General features: G+C 42.6%; 1 long non-coding RNA gene across 6 annotated transcripts in view; it reads left to right on the forward strand.

The window, feature by feature from the left end:
• Positions 1–346: 346 nt before the first annotated feature.
• The window catches only part of LOC103884830, a 47,003-nt gene continuing 19,970 nt past the window's right edge, over positions 347–27,379 (forward strand). For 2 of the 6 annotated variants that reach the window (XR_004182599.1, XR_647624.4), the window contains exons 1-6: positions 347–726; positions 1,053–1,206; positions 2,473–2,574; positions 25,453–25,515; positions 25,693–25,742; positions 26,177–26,360. This is a non-coding gene — a long non-coding RNA (uncharacterized LOC103884830). Of the gene's footprint in view, positions 727–1,052; positions 1,207–2,472; positions 2,575–17,758; positions 19,675–25,452; positions 25,516–25,692; positions 25,763–26,176; positions 26,802–27,379 lie in introns of those variants that run through there. The other 4 variants (XR_002522322.2, XR_002522323.2, XR_002522326.2 and 1 more) reach the window with 4 other exon arrangements.

The following is a 27,379-nucleotide window of genomic DNA, read 5'->3' on the forward strand; positions in this document are numbered from 1 at the left end:
AATGGAAAAAATACTGATTTAAACTGAATTAGTCCTTGTTCTTCTGTGTATTTAGGTTTAGGCATGCTTATAATAAAGAATTAAAACAATACTTTCAAATTTATTATTTATTTATTTATTTATTTTTTTGAGGCAGAGTCTCACTTTGTCACCCAGGCTGGAGTGCAATGGTGTGATCATGACTTACTTCAGCCTTGACCTCTGGGCTTAAGTAATCCTCCTGTTTCAACCTCCCAAGTAGCTGGGACCCACAGGTGTGTGCCCCCATGCCTAGCTGATTTTTAATTTTTATCTTTTGTAGAGGTGGAGTCTTGCTATATTGCCCAGGTTAATCTTGAACTCCTGACCTCAAGTGATCCTCCCACCCTGGCCTCCCAAAGTGCTGGGACTGCAGGCATGGGCCACTATGCTCAGCCCAAATTTATTGTTTTCAAATTAAAGATGTACCTAATTGATGTCCTGTCCAAAGCATTAACATATCTTGATAAATCCTTTCCTAACAGGAGCAGCCCAGGATAAAACTGGGTATGACTCTACCCCTCGCTCTTTTTGTTTTGAAGGTAGCATGTCCAAGTCTACGTTCTTTCTGATAATGAATGCATCTGGCAGAGATGGAAGCCTCATCTTCTGTTATTAACATTGTTTCACAGCCTCAGATCAGTCACTGCACAACTCCAGGGGAGCCTACACATCAAATCGTGATTTTTTTCAAGGAAGAGGCCATGAGTATGTATTCTCACCAGGTTCTTTTTTTTTTTTTGAGACGGAGTCTCCCTTTGTCACCCAGGCTGGAGTGCAGTGGCGGGATCTCAGCTCACTGCAAGCTCCGCCTCCCGGGTTCACGCCATTCTCCTGCCTCAGCCTCCGGAGTAGCTGGGACTACAGGCGCCCGCCACCTCGTCCGGCTAGTTTTTTTGTATTTTTTAGTAGAGATGGGGTTTCACCGTGTTAGCCAGGATGGTCTCGATCTCCTGACCTCGTCTCACCAGGTTCTTAATAGGAGAGGGGGATAATTCAGGTTCTATTTAAACACTGCTCTTTTTGTTCCTGAGGTATGTCAGCTGAGGTCACTTTGTAAGGAAAATTGAGATTGTGTTCCCAAGATTCCAGTCACTTCCCAGGGACACTGGCTCGGTTCTTGTTCTTACCCAGTTCACTGTCTCAGCTTCCAGAGGACAGAACCTTACCTCACCGGATCCTTAACAGGTATCTTTTTCTCCAACTCTAGCTTCCTCCCACATTGCTTAGTTTCCCCATTTTTTCCCAACTCGTCAGGGGTCCCGATTTTTTTTTTTTCTTTTTTTGAGGCATGGTCTCACTCTTGCCCAGGCTGGAGTGCAGTGGCATGATCTCGACTCACTACAAACTTCATCTCCTGGGTACCAGCGATTCTCCTGCCTCAGGCTCCCAAGTAGCTGGGTCTACAGGCGTGTGACACCACGCTTGGCTAATTTTTGTATTTTTAGTAGAGATGGGGTTTCACCATGTTACCCAGGCTGGCCTCAAACTCCTGAGCTCAGGTAATCTGCCTGCTTCGACCTCCCAGAGTGCTGGGATTACAGGCATGAGCCATGGCAATCATAGATACAGGTATAGATTGAAGGTCTTTTTTTTCATTCAGCAAATGGATATCTAATTGTTTCAGAATCATTGGCTGAAAAGATTTTTTTTCTTCAGGATTTCTGCAGGATTTCCTTTGTCAAAAATTAGTCATCCACGTATGTGGAAATAATTCTGTTCTCGCTGTTTCATTAGCCTATTTGCCTACCTCTATGTCAAGATAACACTGTCCTGATTACTATACCTTTATAATAAACCTTCAAATCAGGTGGTGTTAGCTCTTCAACTTCATTCTCCATTTTAAAAGTTGTTTGGGCTGTTCCAAGTCCTTTCATTTCCCTGTGAATTTTAGAATTAGCTTTTCAATTTATATTAAAAACCTTGCTAAGATTGTAATTGGGATTCTCTTAAATCTGTAGATCAGTAGATTTAATTGACATATCAACAATATTGAGTCATATACATGCATGCCCATGAATAAAGTGTATTTCTCCATTCATTTAGGTCTTTAATTTCTCTGGTAAAAATTTCTTCACTAGGACATCAAAAGCACTATGCATAAAAAGAGTATTGATAAATTGGACTCGCCCAAATTAAAAATTCTGCTGTTAATTTTTTAAATTAACTTTTTATTACTAATATTATTTTTGATGGACACATCATAATTTTATACATTTATGGGGTGCAGTGTGATACCTTGTATGTATATACAATATGAAATGATTAAATCAAGCTAATTAAACATGTCCATCACCTTGCTTACTGTCATTTTTTTAGGGTGAGACATTTGAAATTTACCGTGTTATTCTGAAAAATATAATACATTATTATGACGATGATTACCTTGCTGTGCAATAGATCTCAAAGTCTATTCCCCATCTCTATCTGAAACTTGTGCGCTTTGATCAACAGCTCCTCATTCCCTGCCTCCTCACCACCCTACCACCTCAGCTGCTGGAAACCATCATTCTATTCTCTATGTCTATGAATTCAACTTATTAGATCCACAAAGAGGTAAGATTATTCAATATTTGTCTTTCTGTGCTTGTTAATTTCACTTAGCATAATGGTCTTCAGATTAATATATTTTGCTGTAAACAACAATATTTTGGGGCTAAATAATATTCCATTATGTGTGTATATATATATACACACACACATGTATATATGTGTGTATATATGTATATATATGTGTGTATATATACATATATATATCTCACTTAAAGAGACACTCTCAAGAGAATAAAAAGACTGGGAGGTAATATTTGAAAATCATATCTGTTAAAGGATTGGTATCTATGATATTAAGAAAACTCTCAAAAGTCAACAATAAGAAAGCAAACATCTCAATTAAAAAATGAGCAAAAGATTTGAACAGACACTTGTTCAAAGAAAGCTTCTGGATGGCAAATAAGCACATGAAAAGATGCTCAACTTCATTAGTCAGTAGAAAAATGCAAAATTTTTTATGTGTATACAATTACAGGCACAAATGCAATTTTGTTATATGCATTGATTGCATAGCAGTGAAGTAAAGGCTTTTACAGTAACCATCCCCGAATAATGTATATTGTACCTGTTAAGTAATTTCTCAGGGAAATGCAAATTAAAACCACAGCGAGAAACCACACCTACTGGAATGATGAAAATAAAAAAATCTGACTATATGCCAAGTGTTGTTTGGATATGGAGGATCTGGAACTCATACACTGCTGGTGGGAATATAAAATTGTGCGAATACTCTGCAAAACAGTATTGCAGTTTCTTAAAAATTTAAATGTACACCTGTCATCTGATCTGGCTATTCTATTCTCATATTTAGCCCGGACAAATGAAAGCATATGGTCTATACAAAGACGTGTACCTGAATGTTCATAGAAGCTTTATTTGTAATAGCCCCAAGCTGGAAATAACCCAAATGTCCATCAGCAGGTGAATGGATAAACAAACTGTGGTATATTTAAATAGTACTCAGCAATAACAGGGAGGGAACTATTGGGGCATGCTGCAACATGGATGAATCTCAAAATTATTATGCTGTGTGAGACAAGCAAGGCAAATAAAAACATACATATTGTATGATTTCACTTATACAGATTCTACAGAATGCAAATGCATGTATAACAACAGAAAGGTGCTCGGGAAAGGAGGGGCAAGAGGGAGGGATTTCAAAGGGACCCTAGACAGCTTCCAAGGGTGATAGATATGTTCATTATTTTGAATGTGATGATGGTTTTACAAGCATCTTCATGTGCCAATACTTATTAAATTGTACATATGATATACTTTCATCCCTCAGTACCCATGGGGGATTGATTTCAGGACCCTCAAAGATACCATTTGCATATAACCTACACACATCCTCCCATATACTTTAAATCATCTCAAGATTACCGTATTAGTCCATTTTCATGCTACTGATAAAGATATACTCAAGACTGGGTAATTTATAAAGAAAACAAAACGTTTAATGGACTCACAGTTCCATGTGGCCTGGGAGGCCTCACAATCATGGTGGAAGGTGAAAGGCATGTCTTACATGGTGGCAGACAAGAGAGAATCAGAATCAAGCAGAAGAGGAAACCCCTTATAAAATTGTCAGATCTTGTGAGACTTATTCACTACCACAAGAACAGTATGTGGGAAACTGCCCCCATGATTCAATTAACTCCCACCAGGTCCCTCCCACAACATGTGGGAATTATGGGAGCTACAATTCAATATGAGATTTGGGTGGGGACACAGCCAAACCATATCAATTACTTATAGTACCAAATACAGTGTAAATGCTGTGTTACAATACTGTATTGTTTTGGGAATAATGACAAGGGAAAAAATCTGCACATAATCAGTATAGATGCAACCATCCATTTTTTTTTTTTCAAATACTTTTGATCTAAATTGGTTGAATCCATGGATACAGAACCTATGGATATGGAGGCCAATCGTATATAGTTTATTGTATGTCAATTACAGCTCAATAGTCTTTCTAAATTAAAAAATGTAGCAAGAATAATATACATCTTCCCATCACCCAGCTTCAATACTTTTCAGCATCCTGCTATTCTCTTTCAAGGAGTTTTTGTGTAAAGGGGAATGGAGAGATGGTCTGTATCTACAAAGAGATGTGGAATCACGCAATAATTTTTGTTTTTTATTAAGGTGGGAGACATGACAGCACATCTATATGCTGAGGAAGGGTGAGGACAAATTGATGTAAGAGTAAGAGGAACTTCTGAGAGTCCTTGTGTGGGCAGGACCAGCAGGGATGGTGTCCTGTGTGCAAAGGCAGGAAGGGCCTGGGGGGAGAGGACAGCTCATCCAGACCAGCAGAGAAGACAAAGACATGAATAGCGTTTTCTTAGTATCCCACACAGACTCTTTGTTAATGATGGTGATAATATCAATGACTACAACCATAGAATAGTTAATAGGCCTTTGTATTCATTCACAAGATGAGTCACACAAATCCAGCAGTACTTGAGTTTCTTGGATGGAGTTCTCAACAAGGACACTGGGAGGATCTTGTAGGTACAAATTTCTCTGTATCTCCAGCTAGGAAGGAGTGATGGACCCCCAACCTAACTCTCCTTTGAAGCAATGCTCACTTGGTCTGAATTGGAGTGATCAGTTGGTAGAGATGATAGAAAGTCCTCTGTCTGTGTATTCAGTAGAAAATTATACTGCCATTCTATTTTTTTTCAGTATTAATGGTATTCTCATAAACAAAAGCTTCCATTCCCTGTCCCCTTGTTGGTACCACCACCATCACTCTAATTACCATTACCTATGCAACAAAAATAGCAGTAACTACCATTTAATAAGTGGTGCTGACTGAGGCCAGGAAGTCGAGGCTGCAGTGAGCCACCACAGCACTCTAGCTGGGTGACAGAGTGAGACCCTGTCTCAAAAGAAAAAAAAAAAAGGAGAGCTGGGCTCCACCATCTCACTTCTCTTCACAACAGCCCTGTGGGGTAGTGTATGACTGTATAAGCCCCTGTTAACAGTTGTGGAAAATTAGGCTTACAGAATTAGGCTACTTCCTATTGTCACATCTCAGAAGCATCAGAGCCAGAATTGAAATCTAAGTCCAGGTGACTCCAAAGTCCTTGCCCTTAACAATAATTTTCTATCATACCACTTCCCTTTCTGAGTGAGAATTTTTCCTGGCAAGAGTGGATATATGCATGTTTTCCTTCCAATTCTTGTTTATTATGAAGACCACGGTTTGACAATAATAAAGGAACTCAGAAGAATGAAAATAATTCACAGTTCCAACATCCTGTTGCAGCGACTGTTTTCATTTTTCTCCCTTTCCTTTTGACCCTTATCCATTCATACATCGTTTACATAGTTGTAAATGCAATTTTATTTTCTGCTTTTATGCTTAATGTTATACCAAACATTTTTCTTGTTGCTATTTAGTCTTTGATAGATGAACAATATTCCATTTTGTTAATGTGCCACAATTTATACAATCACCCACGATGGACGACATTCGTTTCCAGTTTCTTAGTTTTTAAATGATGCTGCAACGAACCATTTTGTTTTCCTCTCATCTTTTGTCAGTTTTTTCTTAGAATAAATTCCCAGGAGTGAGATTACCAAACAAGAATTTGAACATGTTTATGGATTTAATACTTTAAAAGGCAGTGAAATTAGGAGAGTTTGTATCTTTGATCACAGTGGATAAATTTCGTCGCTGGCAAGAACAGATTAACTACATGAATTATTGTTTAGGTGGACAAAATTAAAGACAAATGGGGAGTGACTGCTAATGGGGACAGGGTTTCTTTTCGAGGTGATGAAATGTTCTGGAATAAGATAGCGGTCATGGTTGCATGACTTTGGCAATGTGCTAAGAACACTGAATTGTATGTATACTTTAAAAGGATGGGTTTTGTGGTATGTGAATTATATCTCAATAAAGCTGTTATTGAAAATTAAAGAAAAAATTTCAGACACTCCTAGTAATAGTTTTAACCATTGCTATAGGAGAGTTCTAGATTTGTTTTTATATTTGGAGGCAGCGTTATCAATAGTGTTTAAGAGCATAAAACCATCAGTTTGAATTGTGGGGTCATGACTTATCTGCTGTGTGGCCCTTGGCAAGTGCTATAGGTTGGGTCCTCCCAAAGCCAGTGCTGAGACAAAGTTTTGGGTGCAGGGTGTTTGTTACGGATCAACACAGGGCAGGCCAATGGCAGAAGCAGGACCGGGCAGAGAAATGGGGTGGAAATGAGATGCAGGCCCAATGCAGCTGGGCCAGCCCTGCAGGAGCTCCAGACAGTCAGCGCTCCTGCACTGGACCGAAATGGCCAGACCTTTATACACTGGCCTGGCTCTGAAGCCTGCTGTGGTGCGGCCTGGGAAGGGCGTTAATGAGGGACACTGTATCTAGGGCTGACCTGAACAGCTGGCAGCAGAAGGCTCACTGCGTTGGTCCCCTCCCCACAGCCAGGCAACAAGGCCAGGTCTGACCAGGGTCCTGGGTGGCACTTCTTTGTGTCTACCACAGCAAGTTGCTCTCACAGCTTTTGCCTCAGTTTCCTCACCTGCAACATTGAGATGATAACAGTATCTACCACTTAAGATTGTTAGAAAATTAAATGCAATAACACACATGAAGTACTTAGAGCAGTGCTTGTCATATAATAAATATTCAAAACATACTAGCTATTGTTGTTTTACTTTATTCATATTTATTTATTTATTTATTTTGAGATGGAGTCTTGCTCTGTTGCCCAGGTTGGAGTGCAGTGGCATGATCTTGGCTCACTGCAACCTCCACCTCCCAGGTTCAAGTGGTTCTCCTGCCTCAGCCTCCCTAGTAGCTGGGACTACAGGTGCCCACCACCACGCCTGGCTAATTTTTGTATTTTTAGTAGAGATGGGGTTTCACCATATTGACCAGGCTGGTCTCGCACTCCTGACCTTCTGATCTGCCTGCCTCGGCCTCCCAAAGTGCTGTGATTACAGGCGTGAGCCACCACACCCAGCCTGCTATTATTACTTTATTATTACTCTACTGAATAATATAGTCAGCTTTGCCCTGTCTATGCTAAAGAATTACTATGCAGCATATATACTGAGAAGTCTGTGAAGACTTAAACAAAAAGGCTTTATTTTTTGAAGCAGTTTAAGTGCACAGCAAAATTGAGCCCTTGCTCCCACATGTGCACAGCCTCCTTCACTCTTCTGAAGACTTTTAAGAAAAGGAGTGACAGCTCTCTGAGATGGCTTATGTGTATGTTGAGGCCAGAATTGGCAGGACCTACAAGGAACGAGGTGAATGATGTTGTGAAAGCTTCCCTTCCTCCAGTTCTCCATGATCTGCCTATTCCCGACAGATATTTCTGTCCCATTCAATTATTCTTGGTTATTGACAGCTTTACATGGTGAAGATGGATTTATTGAACTCTTCCTACTGTCACAATTAACTGAGAGCAGAACCTCATGTTGAGGAAGTGAGTTTTGATAAATAGATTAGGGTTCTAGAATGGGAGGAGCTGCCTAGTGCAGGGATTAGGGGCAGTGGGCCCAGGGGCAGTGGGCCTGGATGTCACAAAGAACAGAGCATGTGCATTTATGGTGAAGGCAGCATGGACCCATGCATGCCCTGTCTGCAGAGCTGTGTGGGAGGATCCAGAGAGGAAGGGGATGCTCAGAAAGGGTGTTGGCAGGTAGTGAGGGGCCTTTACTTAGTCACAGCTTTGCCTAGGGATGACCGAATACAGTTCTAGAGAAGAAAAGATAGCCTAGATTTTTACTTTTAAGTTTTTGGGTCAATTTCAATGTCATCCACATTGGATAGCAGAAAATTTTTCTGTTGAAGCAGCTGTTTTTTAAAAAAATACTGCAAAATGGATTTTTCATGGGGGTGTGCTTTCTATGAATTTTAATACATGTGTAAGTTCATCCCCACAAATGGGATACAGAACAATTCCAGTACCAGAAAAAATTCCCTGTTCCCTATCCTTTTGGACACACTAACCTTTCATAACCATGGATCTCTTCTCCATCACTACAGCTCAAGTCAGCTCTGCTTTTAATAATCTTGCCTTTTATCTTGATGGAGTTTGCAAAAAAGAAATGTGGGCTTTGTCCCCAAACAACAGAATATACATTTTTCTCATTGCCACATGGCACTTACTCTAAAATTGATCATATAATTGGAAGTAAAACACTCCTCAGCAAATGCAAAAGAACTGAAATCATAACAAACAGTCTCTCAGACCGTAGCACAATCAGATTAGAACTCAAGATTAAGAAATTCACTCAAAACCACACAACTACATGGAAACTGAACAATCTGCTCCTGAATGACTCTTGGGTAAATGGTGAAATTAAGGCAGAAATCAAGTTATTTGAAACTAGTGAGAACAAAGATAGAACATACCAGAATCTCTGGGATGCAGCTAAAGCAGTGTTAAGAGGGAAATTTATAGCACTAAATGCCTACATCAAAAAGCTAGAAAGATCTCAAGTTAACAATGTAACATTACAACTAAAAGGACTAGAGAAACAAGAGCAAACAAACCCCAAAGCTAGCAGAAGACAAGAAATAACCAAGATCAGAGCTGAACTGAAGGAGATAGAGACACAAAAATCCCTTCAAAAATTAACAAATCCAGGATCTTATTTTTTGGAAAAATTAATAGACCACTAGCTAGACTAATAAAGAAGAAAAGAGATAAGATTCAAATACACATAATCAGAAATGATAAAGGGGATATCACCACTGATTCCACAGAAATACAATTATCAGAGAATACTATAAGCACCTTTATGCACATAAACTAGACAATCTAGAAGAAATGGATAAATTCTGGACACATACACATGCTCAAGACTCAACCAGGAATAAATTGAATCCCCAGATAGACCAATAACAAGTTCTGAAATTGAGGCAGTAATAAATAGCCTACCAACCAAAAAAAGCCTAGGACCAGACAGATTCACAGCTGAGAATTCTCCCAGAGGTACAAAGAAGAGCTGGCCCATTTCTAGTGAAACTATTCCAAAAAATTGAAAAAGAAGGATTCCTCCTTAACTCATTCTGTGAGACCAGCATCATCCTGATACCAAAACCTGGCCGAGATGTAACACAAAAAGAATACTTCAGGCCAATATCCTTGATGAACATCGATGCAAAAATCCTTAATAAAATACTGGCAAACCAAATCCAGCAGCATGTAAAAAGGCTTACCCATCACAATCAAGTAGGCTTCATCCCTGGAATGCAAGGTTGGTTCAACATATGCAAATCAATAACTGTGATTCATCACATAAACAGAACTAAAGGCAAAAACCACATGATCATCTCAATAGATGCAGAAAAGGCCTTTGATAAAATTCAACATCTCCTCATGTTAAAAACTCTTAATAAGCTAGGTATTGAAGGAACATACCTCAAAATAATAAGAGCCATATATGATAAAACCACAGCCAATATCATGCTGAATGGGCAAAAACTAGATGCATTCCCCTTGAAAACTGACACAAGATAAGGATGCTCTTTCTCACCACTCCTATTCAACATAGCATTGGAAGTTCTGGATAAGGCATTCAGGCAAGAGAAAGAAATAAAACATATTCAACTAGGAAGAGAGGAAGTCAAACTATCTCTGTTTGCAGATGACATGATTGTGTATTTAGAAAACCGCTTTGTTTCAGCCCAAAACCTCCTTAAACTGATAAGCAACTTCAGCAAACTTTCAGGATACAAAATGTATGTGCAAAAATCACTAGCATTCCTACACACCAACAACAGGCAAGCAGAGAGACAAATCATGAATGAACACCCATTCACAATTGCCACAAAAAGAATAAAATACCCAGGAATACAGCTAACAAGGGAAGTGAAGGACCTCTTCTAGGAGAACTATAAACCACTGCTCAAAGAAATCAGGGAGGACAGAAACAAAAGGAAAAAATTCCATGCCCATGGATAAGAAGAATCAATATCATGAAAATGGCCATACTGCCCAAAGCGATTTATAGATTCAATGCTATCCCCATTAAACTATCTTTGACATTCTTCACAGAATTAGAAAAAAGCTATTTTAAAATTCACATGGAACCAAAAAAGAGCCTAAATAGCCAGGACAATCCTAAGCAAAAATAACAAAGCTGGAGGCACCATGCTACCTGATTCCAAACTATACTGAAGACTACAGTAACCAAAACAGAATGGTACTGGTATAAGAATAGATACATAGACCAATGGAATAGAATTGAGAACCCAGAAATAAAACTGCACACCTACAATCATCTGATCTTCAGCAAACCTGACCAAAACAAGCAGTGGGGAAAGGAATCCCTATTTAATAAGTGGTGCTGGGAGAACTGGCTAGCCGTATGCAGAAAATTGAAACTGGACCCCTTGCTTACACCATATACAAAAATCCACTCAAGATGGATTAAAGATTTAAATGTAAAATTCCAAAACTATAAAAACCCTGGAAAAAATCTAGGTAATATCATTCAGCACATAGGCACAAGCAAAGATTTCATGATGAAGATGTCAAAAGCAATTGTAACAAAAGCAAAAATTGACAAATGGAATCTAATTAAACTAAAGAGCTTCTGCATAGCAAAAGAAACTGTCATCAGAGTCAACAGATAACCTGTGGAATGGGAGAAAATTTTTGAAATCTATCCATTTGCCAAAGGTCTAACATCCAACATATACAAAGTACTTAAATAAATTTACAAGAAAAAAACAACTTAATTAAAAAGTGAGCAAAGGACATGAACAGACATTTCTCAAAAGAAGACATACATGCAGCCAACAAACATATGAAAAAAAGCCCAACATCACTGATCATTAGAGAAATCCAAATCAAAATAAAAAAATCAAATCAAAATTCTCACTGGTGTGAGATGGTATCTCACACCAGTCAGAATGGCTATCATTACAAAGTAAAACAAAACAAAACAAAACAAAAACCACAACAGATGCTGGTAAGGTTGTGGAGAAAAAAGAATGCTTTTTACACTGTTGGTGGGAGTGTAAAATAGTTCATCCATTGTGGAAGACAGTGTGGTGATTCCTCAAATACCTAAAGGCAGAAACACCCAGCAATTGACCTGGCAATCTCATTACTAAGTATATACTCAAATAAATATAAATCATTCTATTATAAAGATACATGCCTGTGTATGTTCATTGCAGCACTATTCACAATAACAAAGACATGGAATCAACCTAAATGCCCATCAATGATAGACTGGATAAAGAAAATGTGGTACATGTATACCATGGTATACTATGCAGTCATAAAGAGCAATGAGATCATGGCCTTTGCAGGGACATGGATGGAGCTGGAAGCCATCATCCTCAGCAAACTAACACAGGAACAGAAAACCAAATACTGCATGTTCTCACTTACAAGTGGGAGCTGAATGATGAGAACACATGGACACATGGGGTAGGGGAAACAACACACACTGGGGCTAATCAGGAAGAATAACTAATGGGTACTGGGCATAATACCTAGGTGATGGGATGATCTGTGCAGGTAATCACCATGGCACATGTTTACCTATGTAACAAACCTGCACATCCTGCACATGTACCCTTGAACTTAAAAGTTGGAAGAAACAAAAATATGAGCTTTGGAGTTGGAAAGAAGTACTCCCTCCTCCCCTGCTATGTATGTGTATGTGATTCTGGGAGATTAACTTAATGCGAAGTGGCAAGAAAAGGTAACATATGCATAGGGTCTCCTCTTCTGAGGGTAAGTCTGTCTTCGCCATCTTGCTAACTGGGATTTGCTCAGCAGATCATGGTAAGGCTAAGGAGGTGGGAGGCGGTTAGACTAGTGTGCTTTACAGTGGAAGGAGCCCAATGTTACTTGGAGAAAGAAAATGAAAAAAATTTTGCAGGTGAAATGAGAGAGGCAAAGTGAAAAAGAGCCATCATGGGCTGAGTAACTTTCCTAAGGTTATACAGATATGCACTAGCAAATGGAGGCCGGGTGCGGTGGCTCACAGCTGTAATCCCAGCACTTTGGGCCGCTGAGGTGGGCGGATCACGGGGTCAGGAGATTGAGACCATCCTGGCTATCATGTTGAAACCCTGTCTCTACTAAAAATACAAAAAAATTAGCTGGGTGTGGTGGGGCGGGCTTGTAGTCCCAGCTACTCAGGAGGCTGAGGCAGGAGAATGGCATGAACCCAGGAGGCAGCGCTTGCAGTGAGCTGAGATCCCACCACTGTACTCCAGCCTGGGTGACAGAACAAGACTCTGTCTCAAAAAAAAAAAACCAAAACAACAACAACAACAACAAAACAAATGGATAGCAAATAAGCACATGAAATAGATGTTCCACATGATTAGTCATTAGGGAAATGCAAATAGGAATCGTAAGGGGATACTACTATATACATATTAGCCTGGCTAAAATTAAAAAGACTATCAATACTAAGTGTTGGTAAGGATGTAGAGCAACTAGAACTCTCTTTCGTAGCTGGTTGGTATGCAAACTTATATAGCCACTTGGAAAACAGTTTGACAGATTCTTATAAAGTTAAGCATACACATACATTTTCTATACAACCTATGTCCCATTCCTGTGTATTTATTTACCCAAAAGAAAGAGAAATGTGTTTATATTAAGACTTGTATGTGAATGTTTCTAGTAGCTTTATTCATAGTAGCCCCAAACTGGAAATAACTCATATGTCCTTCATGTGATGGATGGATAAACAAATGGTGATACATCCATGCAAAGGAATACTACTCAGCAATAAAAAGGACCCAACTATTGACACTCACAACAATATGGACAAAATCAAAAGCTCCCTGCTAAGGGACAGTAGCGAGACACCAAAGGTTCTGTATTGTATGGTTCATTTACATTTCATTATCTGAAAGGAAAAAGTAGGGAAAAAAAATAAGATTAGTGATTACCGCAGTCAGGAACCAGGGAAGGGAATTGACTGTAAAGGATCATGAAGAACTTTTTGGGGTGATAGAAAAGTTCTATATCTTGATCATCGTGGTAGTTACACAACCATATACATTTGTCAAAACTTGTCAAACTATACTTAAAAGGAGTGAATTTTACTTTTGTATATTATACCCACATAAACTTGACTTTAAAAAACATAATAGGCCGGGCGCGGTGGCTCAAGCCTGTAATCCCAGCACTTTGGGAGGCCAAGATGGGCGGATCATGAGGTCAGAAGATCGAGACCATCCTGGCTAACCCAGTGAAACCCCGTCTCTACTAAAAAATACAAAAAACTAGCCGGGCGAGGTGGCGGGCGCCTGTAGTCCCAGCTACTCAGAGGCTGAGGCAGGAGAATGGTGTGAACCCGGGAGGCGGAGCTTGCAGTGAGCTGAGATCCGGCCACTGCACTCTAGCCTGGGCGACAGAGCGAGACTCCGTCTCAAAAAAAAAAAAAAAAAAATAAATAAAAACAAAAAACAAACAAACAAAAAAACATAATAAATGGGCCAGGCGAGGTGGCTCATGCCTGTAATCCCAGCACTTTGGGAGGCCGAGGTGGGCAGATCACAACATCAGGAAATCGAGACCATCCTGGCCAATATGGTGAAACCCATCTCTACTAAAATATAAAAAATTAGCTGGGCATAGTGGCATGTGCCTGTAGTCCCAGCTACTCGGCAGGCTGAGGCAGGAGAATCACTTGAACCTCGGAGCGGAGCTTGCAGTGAGCCAAGATTGTGCCGCTGCACTCCAGCCTGGCGACAGAGTGAGACTCTGGCTCAAAACAAAAACAAAACATTATAAATGTTGAAAATCCACTAAAAAAAGTGAAGGCAGCGGGCAGAGGAACCAGTAAGGAGACTGGAGAAAGAATGAGGTTTACATTAGGGCAGTGATTGCTGAATTAGAGACACAGCGCTTCAAAATCCTCCTCTTTAAATTCAGAAAGACTTGAGCTTGATTTTTATTATTTCTTTCTTTCTTTCGAGGTGGAGTTTCCCTCTTGTTGCCCAGGCTGGAGTCTAGTGGTGCAATCTCGGCTCACTGCAATCTCTGCCTCCCTGGTTCAAGCGATTCTTCTGCCTTAACCTCCCTAGTAGCTGGGATTACAGGCATGCACCACCATGCCTGGCTCATTTTTGTATTTTCAGTAGAGATGGGATTTCACTATGTTGGTCAGGCTGGTCTTGAATTCCTGACCTCACGTGATCTACCCACCTCGGCCTCCCAAAGTGCTGGGATTACAGGCATGAGCCACTGTGCCCAGCCAAGCTTGATTTTTAGCTTTGCCATATACAGATTGTGTGATCTTAGGGAAGTTATTTAACCCCTGCAGCCATGTTTATTCGTCTGTAAAATGAGGATGATAGCAATAGTATCCATCTGTGTTGTGCCTACTACAGCGTCTACAGAAGAGACTATTATATTGTTTGAGTTGTGTCTACGGGGTAAAAGTGATATGATGTGCTGATTGATTGGATCTTGAGTGTAACGGAGTAGAAAGGGGCAAGGGTGATTCACAGGTCCTGATTTGGGTGATTGAGTGCCACCAACTGACATATAGATTTGGAGGGAAGACAATGAGTTCATGTGTAAACATGCTGAATTGAAAGAGCTGCTCTGAGAGTTGCATGGAGATGTCCAGAGCTGAGTTTAAAGTGAAAGGCCTATTATACATTTTAAAAATCACAATATAGAAAATTAGTTGTATTTTTAATTCAGGCTCGTGTTGAATATGTCTCTCAGGGGTTCCCAAAGATAATCCAATGGTTAATTCTATTGGGCTGATATCCATGCCAATTATTAGTGACTGGAATGTGGTAGGCACTGAACAAATATTGGCTGAATGACTCTGTTGAATATTTCCTATTTTCAAAGTTTTGGAAATTCTGGATTCCCTGGACTCTGGCTGGGAATTCAAGACAATATCTTATTGACAATATCTTAGGTGGGCTTAAGATGCAAACTCTGTGAAATGACTGCATAACTGGAGACCACTTTAAATTAATGGTGTCTGATGGGAGGATGGGAGGAGTTGGTGCTACTTGCTTCAGTGACTTTGCACCAGGCTGCTGGTTCTTTGTGTCCATTCTTCAGAAAGTTTCTCCGAAATCCAGCTGCAATCCTCCTTCTGCAGTCATTGCGTTTTTATATCACACAAGTAGTTGGAACCATGCAGGAAAGCTCTAAACCTTCTCCGAAAATTGGTTTCTTGAGCTTCTTTTGTGACTTTGCCACAGGGCCAGGAAGAGTCACGGGGAGAATAAGCTTGAGCTTCTCTGCTTCATGGCAGGAAGCCATTTCAGCTCATTGTTACCAGCTCAATCCGGCCTGGGCACCAAAGTATTATGTTCCTAATCATGCAGAAGCCTGTGCATTCAATTAAAATGTTGTGTGGCTTTCTGAAAACCACCAGTTAGGATGACTGCATTCCCTTAACTCAATTGGGCCTGATGGCACATGTCCTAAAACTTGCTGTTGTCTCTTATTAGCAGTTATTTCTCATCACCCAGCATCCCAGAAAACAGTTCTCACTCTGGCCATTATTCCTTCTGTGAACCCTTAATTCTCACTGTGTGTTTTTACAGCATCCTGTGCATGGAGCATGTTGGGTTTGAATGTCATAGTTATTGAGCAAATTTGAAAATAAGTGGGTTTGTAGGAGTCAGAGCGAGAGGAGTAGGTCTAGTGACAGGAGTGGGAAGTTAACGGACTGTAGGAGGGATGAGTCATAGCTGCTCTGAGCTTCAGAAACAGCTCAGCCTGGCCAGCTGCGGGCACTCACTTCGCCATTTCAGCAAGCGAATCTGTCCGCACTCCTTCTAGTGGGGTGGTACAGGAATGACTTGGGAAGTCCTGACTAGAAAATTCCACATTTAGAAAATGTACCTTAATATATCAGTTACACTCAGGGACAATCTTTGAGGACTAGTCATTAGGCTGAGCTCACAGGGGGACCTGGGAAGGAGCTACCAAGACGGCGGAGGCATGCATGCACAAAATCACACCCTTTTTTGGGAGAGTTGCACAGAAGGATGTGCTGATATTGCATATTCAAAACTAGGACATTCCTGATGCTTTGTCATTTTCTCAATTCAAACAAGCAAAAGTTCACATGTACACTTCTGCACCGCCCCCTTAAATGTGTTAGGAGGAAAGGGTTCATAATAAAAAGAAGCTAAAAAAAGAGGCATAAGCAGTGTGGTTGGGTTTCATCTGTACCACCCTAAGGTGAGTGATGTCACTGGAAAGAAGCTCAGAGATGTCAGAGATGAAGGGAAGGGAAGGGAAGAAGTGTCAGATTGGAGCAACCATTCAGTATATCAAGGACATCTTTAGGCAGGAGTTGTGCAGAGAGACTCCTGGATGTCACAGCTGCCTGAAGGACTCTGTGGTCTGTGATCTGGGTGAGGCTATCTGGTTAGGTTCAAAGGAGGAGAGTGGATGGAGGAATGTTCTCTTCCCCTTCTCCATGGCTATTCCTGCTTCCTTTATCTTCTTAGTGTACCTTACAAGGGTTTTAAATGATCACTCCCTTCCTGTTTGAAGGGCTTTATTGTAAAAGTCCCTTCAGCTCTTGGGCAAATGCAGCGAGATGCGGATTCCCTACAGATGCCTCCAAGTTACAGCTCTGAGTTAAGACATTTACTGTTGGGGTCCTGGCGTCCAACTCTGGGAAACTGCAGGCTTCAATCCCACCTTGTCTCTAAGCTGCTCCACACACCAGAAAGACACGCTATCGAACACCTACGTGACAGTTGGCTTTGTCAGGCATACAGCGTGTTACCTGTAGAAATTCCACTATGACAAACCACAGAACCTCAGGTTTGGAACGAGGGGAGGAAGGGAGTCAGATGCAGCACCTCTATGCACCAAATCCTCTTGTGTAACCTTGTGTCCTAGACCCCAAAGGTCACCCCTGTCAAGGACCTCTTGGTTCTGTGGAAAGTATTTTGCTGAAAGTTGCCACCTTGCTACCTGAGTCTCATCTGGGAAGGGAAAAATTAAATGACTATATATGACAGCCAACTGGCATAAAGCAAGATCTTGACACTTTGCTTCTAGTCCATCTCTGACAGAAACAAAAGCAAGACAGAAGAGGTTGAATACATAACAGAAGACAATGACAATCATGCCATGACTACTTTTTCTATAGGTTTCCCAAGAATCTAGAATCCCGACTCAAATATTCCTCTGGAACACAACTAAATACCACGATTTGACATTTGGTGTTACAGATAATTGCTGCAAGTATTTGGGATGTGGCTAACTTGCTGTGGTCAATTCCAAATAATTTGAAAAGAAGAAAAAGTGATAGCTGGGCAATAAACCAGTGTTTGGCCAATAACTGTTCCTGAAGTGCATGAATAGAAGAGGTCACGGGATCTAAGGAAAGCCCTCCAAGATCTCTCATCCCAGTAAGTGCCAGGTTTGGTGCAGCTAACCTGCCAGGTAGACTTCCAGGTGAGCCTACCCCTTCTCCCTCCATCCGTCTACAGGTGTGACTTGTGCTACAACTTTGCAGCCATGTAGTTTTAGAATTGTAAAGAACAGCTTGAACTCAGGCTGATGGAGTTTTGTAAAGAAAATCTCCTTTAAAGCTAAAGTGTTATGCATTTTGTGGTATTCATTGACTCATTCCTTCAATAACATTTATTGCCTACTGACCACTTACACTGCTTGTGAGTTAGGCATTCACTTCTTCTGGATGTTCAGCATTAGATAACAGCCCTGAAAAATCCAAACAATTCTCTCTCCTTTTGCCTAGAGGGAATGAGGGCTTTGCAGTCCTCCTGAAAGCAGGTGTTTTCTTGTTCAGAAAGAGGACCGAAGGCTGCTCTGAAGAGAGCTTTGTCTTCTCAAGAACAGCTTTTCAAAGAGCAACTCTGCTAACTTGCTGCCCCTTTCTTCTCATATTCAAAGTGGACTCTGTAGGTATGGAGCTTAATTGGAGAAATATTTTAAATTCCTCTGATAGGTGGCCTTCACCAATTCTTGGAAGCAGAAAATATTTTGCTTTTGGTCTAAAGCAGCTCCAGGGACAATGCACAACATTCATCCTCTTGCACCGAGTGGCCAAACAGCTGCAGGTTCTTACGGAAGCTGGAGCACATTCTGTATTTAAAATGAAATCCCTACACCTTATAGCAGCTGCAGAAGCATCCTTGCTGTGGAGAAAAGCGGCTCTCATGAGCTCGGGCCTTTGAAATGTTACACACCAGGACAAAGCCCTTCTGCTGCAAGGCAGGGGAAATTTGCCTGCATCTCACAATCATCTCATGTGAGATCGCTAATTAAATTTACTTATTTGGGTTTCCAAATTTCCTTCTCCAGGGACTTGCATGACATCCACATCCTCTTGCTTTTGAGAAGGCCGGTCATGTGATGAGCCATAACTATTAATGAAGATGCTTATGAAATAAAGTACTAGATATTTAGAATTTCATCCTTGCTGAACTTTTCTTCATTAGCATTAAAATGGCTGAAAGGATACAAAGCCAAAACAATTCCAGATAAGGCTTTAATTGTAGAGCACAGGAAAACCAAATTAACTATATGCCCAAGACACTTGAGGGCATATTTTTCTTGCCCAGCAAAAACAAAACCCTGATCCCTAAGAATTCTACACCTGACATTTCTCTTGATTTAATTAGATGCAAGAAAGGAACAAAGGCCGCATTCGAATGAATGAAAGTGAATGCCTAATTATTTTTGTAGGAAATTATCTGCATGTTTTCCTGGCATTTGTGTGGCTTGCCAAGCCTTTCACAGTGTTCTCACCCACATGATCTTATTTGAATCTCATGGTAATTTTGGGAAGAAAACAGGTGACAATAGTGACTGTCGCCATTTTGCAGATGAGGAGACTGAGGCTCCAAGAGGTCACATATCTGAGAACTGACAGTAAGTTCTGCACCAAAAGTAAGGATTTAATCATTGCTGCTTCCCTAAAAGAACTGAAGCAGTTTGTCAGCGCAGCTTGTACTTGTGTGAGAGTGCCATGGTATAAGCTTGAGGGGATTTAAAAAGGAGAAAAAGGAACAGAAAATTGAATAAAAGGGTGAAACTGACCCTATAAACTTTATTTTTACTTTATTTTATTTATTTATTTTGAGATGGAGTCACGCTCTATCGCCTAGGCTGGAGTGCAGTGGCGTGATCATGGCTCACTGCAACCTCTGCCTCCCGGGTTCAAGCGATTCTCCTGCCTCAGCCTCCCGAGTAGCTGGAACTACAGGTGCACGCCACCACACCCGGCTAATTTTTTGTATTTTTAGCAGAGATGGGGTTTCACCATGTCAACCAGGATCGTCTTGATTTCTTGACCTTGTGATCCGCCCACCTCGGCCTCCCAAAGTGCTGGAATTACAAGGGTGAGCCACTGTGCCTGGCCCAACTCTATAAACTTTATAAAATTAATCAGATAATATGAAAGAGGGAGACATGAAAATAAACCCAGCTTGCATCACCTTCAGCATTGACCTTGAGGTCAGCCAGCTCAAATCTGCTTCCTCAGAGTTGTTTGAGGAACAACTATTGTTGTCCTAGGATCATGTAGACCCTGTTACAAGATTATACTTCCCCTTAACTACTCTATAGAAAACAACTTGAGAATTATGAAACATTATGTTTTCCCTTTGAGCTATTCCTTCAGTTCCTGCATACTGATGAAACTACTGACTCAACCCGTCCACAGAACCCCACAAGAGGCTGGCTCACCAAAGAATGCAGTTTTCACATCCTGATGATTTCATCCCCCTACCCTGACCAATCAAGGACCCCAGTTATCCAGCCCCTTCCCCTTCATGATCCCCTTAAAAGCCCCAGCCACGAACTCCTTGGGGAGATAGATTTGAGGGTCTCTTCCCATCTCCTTGCTCGGCACCTTGAGATTCTTAAACTTTCTCTGCTGCAAACCCTGCTGTCTCTGTGGAATGGATCTATTACTGCACAGTGAGCACATGAACCTGTTGGTCCTATAACAAGGGACTGAGAGTAACCCGAGGGGTTATGCCAAAGTGTGGCTCAGTGCAGCCAATCAGCCCCATGTTCCTCAGAATGAAAATATTAGATGAACAACTACGTGTGCTAAACTTCATGGTTCCTCAAAATATGGTACATGAGCACCCTTTGTTCGGCACCCAAACAAGTCACTAGGCATTGCTTTTGGTGGATAGGTGGGAGTGACCATGTATATCAGTCCGTGGGATAACACTAAGACAATCACAACTTAGAGATAAGTTAACCTCTCAGACTGCAATGAAGAATAAAAAGGTAACGGGTGAAGTCAGACTAATGAATAATCAGTAAACTACTGACTGAGGAGTGGTGCCCCTCATGAATCAATGTGGTGTTTTTATCAGGACATCTATAGTAACATCTGTGACACTGAACGTAATAAGTATATTAACCTGGAAGAACATGAATCTGTTGTGTTTGCTTTACCTAGGAAAGGTGTTGCCTATTAATAGCAGGAGATGGTTGGACATAAACCCTCTCCAGCCGGAATGAGAGAGCGAGCATTGGGGGTGGGGTGGGGAAGGGAAATGACAGTCACTGGTGGACACAGCTTGGGGCAGAAACTTCAGTAGGTGTCACCAGGCCTGTGGGTCTCTGCGCTCTATTTTCTTATTCATCCAGTAGCCTCGAAGGGACCTGGATACCTGGAAGGGGCTGCCGAGGATGGAGTAAGTAGTCTTTGGAAAGACCTAATCTTTCTTGTAAAGTAATATATTGGCTTCCTGGTTTACAGTTCGGGTCTTTGGGGATAGTTATATACCTATTCCTTTATAACAAACAATCGCAACTTTAGTGGCATGAAAGAACAAAAATCATTCATTCTTATTATCTCCTACAGTCTGGGGATTACTGGGGCTAGGACTTCAGCTGGGGCTTCACCATGTGGTCTGGGCTTCCTGACAGCATGGCCACTGGGTTCCAGGAGTGAGTATCCTGAGAAAAAGCCGGTAGGAAACAGCATTGCCTTTTATAATCTAGTCTTAGAGTCACAGAGTGTCACTTCTCCTATCCTCTATTGGTTAAAGCAGGCACAAAAACCCTCGCAGGTTCAAGGGGAAGGGATGTAGACTTCACCTCTGGATGGGAGATGACAAGATCACATTATGAAACCAGCATGTGGGCCGAGGGGTGCTCCTACACCATCTTTGGATCATGTAGTCCACCAGCCTGTCCTCTGGCAACAATAGCTCACACCCTTCCCACATGCAAAATATACTCATCCCCTCCCCAAAGACCCCTAAGTCTTACTCTTTTATGGCATCAGGACAGGTCGAGATGGAATAAAGCCAGGTTTCCCCGACTCGCTCTGCCATGCAGGGACCCCTGTTCCTATTCCATTGATTGCAAAGACAGAATTTCTCTTGAAATGTTTCCTGTCCCTGCCACTTAAGCAGTTCTGGGTTTGGCTGCCCTGAATCTATGTCAAGAGACATGGAAGGGGAAGAAGAGGAAACTCACCACCTTATTCATTTTTCTTGGAGTTTGGCTCTCCCTCTCCAAGCCACCTGCTATTATTTCCTTGCAGAGTCCCTATTAAGTTGCTTTATGTGTCCACTCTGGGGTTCTTAGAAGTAACCCACTGGGGAGCTACCATGGTGTCGGCTCACTCCATCTTAACTGGAACCAGATCCACAAGCCATTTCTTAATTTTTTGAGGTGTTTGCCATTTGGAGAGGCTGGGAATGATAAAACATTTTTCTTTTCTTTTTTCAAATCTTGCAAGTCCTGCCACCATTGGTTCCTTAACTCATCTCCATTCTCTCTTATTTTTTATTTTATTTATTTATTTTTTTGAGACGGAGTCTCGCTCTGTCGCCCAGGCTGGAGTGCAGTGGTGCGATCTCAGCTTGCTGCAAGCTCCGCCTCCCAGGTTCACACCATTCTCCTGCCTCAGCCTCCTGAGTAGCTGGGACTACAGGTGCCGCCACCACGCCCGGCTAATTTTTTTTGTATTTTTAGTAGAGACGGGGTTTCACTGTGTTAGCCAGGATGGTCTCAATCTCCTGACCTGGTGATCCACCCGCCTCGGCCTCCCAAAGTGCTGGGATTACAGGCGTGAGACATCGCGCCTGGCCTATTTATTTTTATTTTTTATTTTAATTTCTTTTTTTTTTTTTTCCAGGATGGAGTCTTGCTCTGTCACCCAGGCTGGAGTGCAGTGGCACGATCTCGGCTCACTGCAAGCTCCGACTCCTGGGTTCAAGCAGTTCTCCTGCCTCAGCCTCCCAAGTAGCTGGGATTACAGGCGTCTGCCACCAGGCCCTGCTAATTTTTGTATTTTTAGTAGAAATGGGGTTTCTCCACATTGGCCAGGTTGGTCTTGAACTCCTGACCTCATGATCTGCCCACCTCAGCCTCCCAAAGCATTGGGATTACAAGTGTGATCGGCCCATTCTCTCTTATTTTATTGTGGCAGCTAGAAGTTAGGTGGCCTGTGTGCCTGTCAGTTCCCTCCACTCTGTCATGTAGTTCATTGAAACATTTTCTATTTTCCAAGTTATCCTGGGTTTCAGTGTTGCTAAACTTCCCACCACTACACAAACCTGTCTTCCCTCTTCCAGGTTTCAACAATATTTTCGTCATGTTTATTGAAGCCCTCACTGACAGACTTCTCAGGGCCCGTCTGCCTTCTATTCACTGCCTGGCCCCAAAGCCAGTGCCACACAGTTTAGGTTTTTACTGCAGCAGCACCTACAAGGGTTCCAAACTCTGTATCATTAAAGTTTGATCAGAGAAGCGAAACCACCTTGAGCAAAACGAGGCATTTATTGACGATATTAGGATAAACATTGTTATGAGAGCTGCAGCCTGCTGCCCCGTGTCCAGAAGTCAGCAGGGCTGGCAAATGGATGTGAAGTGGGAGAGGGTAAGCGTGAGCTGCACCTGCAGGGAGGAGATGGAACTCCTGTGGATGGACTGAAACCGATGTCTTCCACAGCAGCCTCTCGGGTCTCCAACACTCCAGCTCTGATGCTGAAGATGACCTGCAGAAGAGCTGGGGCACTTCACCATGGAATTGCTCACAAACCCAAGGTTCAGTGAAGCTGAAGCAGCAGTTCTGGTGGGAGATGGAGGAACTGCAGGCACGGCTGCTGCCCTGTACCAATAAATTGAGCCAGTGGGTGCATGGCATTGTGTGTGAGCCACCATAGTGCTGGGCCCTACACAGACTCTGACTGTAAATATTACTGCTGTTTTACTTCTGCCTTCCAGATTTTGCTCCGATTTTCTGAGAAACATAGTTCCAGCTTAGGCACACTGACACAGTACAAAGCCACCGCAATGGCTGGCCAGGGAGGGATTATGAATGCAGGCCGAGAATGCATAGGAAGCGTTTGTCTATTTGTAGAGTAGGTACCATTCAAGGATTTATGTGAATCAGGTGCAAAGAACTCACACAAAGGTGGGGAAAGTTAGTGCTTAGAAATCAGTGATACTAGATAACCAATAAATACAAATAAACACATAGAAAAGCTTTAATAAAATAGTATTGGGCCGGGTACAGTGGCTCATGCCTGTAATCCTAGCACTTTGGGAGGCTGAGGCGAGCCGATCACCGGAGGTCAGGAGTTCCAGACCAGCCTGGACAACATGGTGAAACTAAAAAAACCACAAAAATTAGCTGGCCATGGTGGAGCATACCTGTAATCCTAGTTCCTTGGGAAGCTGAGGCAGGAGAATTGCTTGAACCCAGGAGGTGGAGAGTGCAGTGAGCCGAGGTTGCAGTGAGCCGAGATCGTGCCATTGCACCCCAGCCTGGGTGACAGAGCAAGACTCTATCTCAAAAAAATAAAATTAAAAATAAAAAAGTAAAATAGTATTGGAATGATGAATAATACTATTTCAGCACATCCTAAACGGATCGTGCAGATAGTCAGAGGTTTTCTGTGTGAGTTTGCTAGGGCTGCCATAACAAAATACCATGGACTGGGAGCTTTAACAACAGAAATTGATTTCTCACGGTTCTGGAGGCAGAATGTTCGGGACCAAGGTATTGGTAGGCTTGGTTTCTCTGAATCCTCTCTCCTTGGCTTGCAGGGGCCTATTTTCTTTTCTTTTCTCTTTCTTTGAGACCAAGTCTTGCTCTGTCACCCAGGCTGGAGTGCAGTGGCACAATCTCAGCTCACTGCAACCTCTGCTGCTCGGGTTCAAGCAATTCTCCTGCCTCCGCCTCCTGAGTACCTGGGATTATAGGTACCTGCCACCACGCCTGGCTAATTTTTGTATTTTTAGTAGAAATGGGGTTTCACCATGTTGCTCAGGCTGATCTTGAACTCCAGACTTCGTGATCCACCTGCTTTGGCCTCCCAAAGTGCTGGGATTACAGGTGTGAGTCACCACGCCCGGCAGCTTGCAGGTGGCTGCTTTCTTGGTGTGTGTTCACATGGTCATTCAGGACACCAGTGATACTGGATTAGGGCCCACTTTCATGACCCCGTTTTATCTTAATTCCCATTTTAAAGGCCTGATCTTCAAACACAGTCACATTCTAAGGTACTGGGGGTTAGAGCTTCAATATATGAGTTTTAGGGAGACACAGTTGAGCTCATAACACTTTCTATAGAACAATTAAGTTTGAGACATGCCACATGCTATATTTTCTTCTTGGAAATTTGCAAAGTATATATGCATATGAATGACTATGCAAAGTCCTGGAAAACATCCAGTATTCATCTTTCACACTCTCACTGTTTGAGCCATTATTTATTGATAACCTTCCACTGGCTTCCTTTATGCATTGGCTGAGCGCATTGAGCTGCCGCGTGGAAATAGGATCTGCCGGCTGCCGCTGGCAGTCAGGAAGGGAAGGTGGACATGGGGAGAGCAAGCAAGAGCTGGAGTCTCAAGGAGATGAAGTGGAACCCGGGGCTGTATCTCACTGGAGCACATGTTGGCCTCTCATCACTTCCAGGCCTCCGGCTTTGAAGATGCTCAGGGAGTTGCTCTGGAGGGCTACGTGGAGAGAATGGGATTGGTAAGTGGGCAAGAGGGTTGGCTCTTGCCAGATGGAATTGCCTCTTCCATCTGTTCCAAGGGGACTTCTGGATTGCCGGGGGCCTGGCCTGTCCTGCCTCACCCATACTTGCTGGCCAGGGTGAGTGGCCTCTCACCTGGCCTAACCTTGCTACCCTCTTTGTTTTGCTCTTTGCAGGTGAGGAAAAGAGCAGAGCTGTAGATACCACTGGAGCGTGGCCAGGCTGGGTGAGGACCCACACAGAAAGGTGTGGGGGCGGCGTGGTGGGTGGGGGCGGGGGATAAGACATGTGCCCTGGGTAGTCAGCCAGTGTCCCCGTCACACCCTGGCTGCAGGTGTCCAGCATCAGCCGTGTGCACATCCCACCTTGCAGGCCTCTCCTGGCTCATGGCCCACTTTCTGCATGCTACTCCTACCTCTCTGACCTCCTGCTGAGCTCAGCTATCCTAGCTCAGAGTTTCGCCTTTCTTCTTGAATACAATCAGGGTTCTCTCTGTTGACCCTGGACCCCCATTCTGAACAATTCCCATGGTGCTGGCCTTCTCTCAATTATCTGAATTAAACCCCAGACTCACTGCAAGTCTTCAGCCAAGTGAAGACTTCCGGTGGCCTCTGCCACCCTGGCACTCGAGGAAGCAGATGTTTCTCTCTCTTCCCATAGTGCTCTTGTCATGAATCATCTCCAGGTCCTCCCAACAGGAGCAGTCAGCCCCTCATCTCGGCTGTGCTGTAACACTGGCATCTCTGCAGCCTGGGGAGGATGACGCTGTTTTAATGGAGCGCACATCTCTACAGTAACTGGCCTGGCACATGAGAGCAGGAACAGCAGCTTCCTTTCCTGCAGGGTATGGTGCAGATTGCTTTCCACGCATTATTTCTGCCCCTCGCACCACCCTCCCCAACCCGAAAGATAGAGCATATTGTCCTAATTTTACGGAGCAGAAAACTGGCTCCCAGAGAGCAGCTCTGCTCAGCTAGGGCATGTCAGAGCACTGCCTGGGACCCACATCTCCTGACCCCAGGGCCAGGGCACCTCCGGGCCCTCACACGGGTCTTAATAGAGATACATTTTATATTTAAACCAGCCCTTGGGCCAAGCATCGTCCTCAGTCTCTCAGAACTTACTGCATTTTCTTCTAAATCCCAATTCAAAATTCCTTTAGCATGGTGGTTCACGCCTGTAATCCCAGTGGGAGGCCGAAGTGGGGGGACTGCTTGAAGCCAGGAGTTTGAGACCAGCCTGGGTAACAAAGTGAGACCCCATCTGTAAAAAATAAAAGAAATGAAAAATTAGCTGGGCGTGGAGGTGCACCCCTGTAGTCCCAGCTACTTCAAAGGCTGAGGCAGGAGAATTTTTTAAGCCCAAGAGTTTGAGGCTGCAATAAGTCATGATTGTACCATAGCACTCCAGCCTGGGTGACAGAGAGAGACCCTGTCTCTAAAAAACAAAATAAATAAAAAAACTAGCTGAGCATGGTGGCACATACCTGTAGTCCCAGCTCCTTGGGAGGCTGAGGCAGGAGAATTGCTTGAGCCTAGGAGGTCAAGGCTGCAGTGAGCCATGACCGTACCACTGCACTCCAGCCTGGGTGACAGAGCAAGACTGTCTCAAAAAAAAAAAAAAAAAAAAGTCCCTCAGTGGTCTCTGTCATAATACTCCCCTTGGTATTCACTGCACTCGGTAACCCTGAAACAATTCCTACAGTGAACCTCATTCACTGAATTGCTTTGGGAAACATACACTTTCTAAATTAAAGCTGGCATATCAATGTGAGAGTTATGCTTACCCAGGAGGTCTGGACGCGTTTCTCTCCTGGTTTGGCCTTGATCTGTTATCCTGGCAGCTTCCTTTTTCAGAATTTCC

The sequence above is a fragment of the Papio anubis genome, chromosome 3, assembly GCF_008728515.1.
Source record: "Papio anubis isolate 15944 chromosome 3, Panubis1.0, whole genome shotgun sequence".
NCBI classification, from domain to species: Eukaryota; Metazoa; Chordata; class Mammalia; order Primates; family Cercopithecidae; genus Papio; species Papio anubis.